The sequence below is a fragment of the Sinocyclocheilus grahami genome, unplaced genomic scaffold, assembly GCF_001515645.1.
Source record: "Sinocyclocheilus grahami isolate Dianchi unplaced genomic scaffold, SAMN03320097.WGS_v1.1 scaffold3751.1, whole genome shotgun sequence".
Lineage (NCBI taxonomy): Eukaryota > Metazoa > Chordata > Actinopteri > Cypriniformes > Cyprinidae > Sinocyclocheilus > Sinocyclocheilus grahami.
Window position 1 is genome coordinate 9,692 of NW_015508824.1, and position 731 is coordinate 10,422.

The window sequence follows — 731 nt, forward strand, 5'->3', positions numbered from 1 at the left end:
ATATTTTAGCTCGATATTTCTAGGATTTGTTTTAGAGACTTTTATGTAATTTGTGTAATGCGTCTCAGTCATTCAGAGACTTTGATTTTAAAACCCCATGTATATGCTTTTATTTCTGTACGTTTTCTTTAATATGTTTGCCCATTGTTTTACGAGGCTATTTATCTTTAAATTAAGACATTTATTGAAGAGAAGGGGTTTTGTGAAACAACGTGACAGGAGTATTATAAATAAAGTTTTGTCCCTCCGGCGCGAAGCATTGTGGGTGGGTCAGGAAGAGCCAGTGGAGGAGGCCATGTGCTTCTGCTAGAGGAGGTCCGACAGTCAGTCTCACACTGAGAGAGAGTTGTGTTTTGGGAGTTCTGTAGCGTTCACTGAACGGTTAGTCGTGCTCATGATGTACTGCAGCAGATACTGCGTCTGGATCGCGGCAAACACTTGCCGGTAAGAGCCTGACAAAACCCCCTGCGTCTGCCAGCGCTCAAGGACAGTATTTAACAAGAATATAATATTTCACATACTAGGGTGTCAGCAATGTCGCTGTCAATGGAACTCATACAGATATTATTATCATCTAAAGTGCACACATCTGAACTGTAATGTGCTCCGAGAAGATTCTGACATGAGATGCATCTTTATCCTGCAGCAGATCTGATTCTCTCAACGTCGAAAGTCAGGGAATATGCATGTAATAGCATAGTTCATATACTGTTTTAATGTTTACTTGAAAA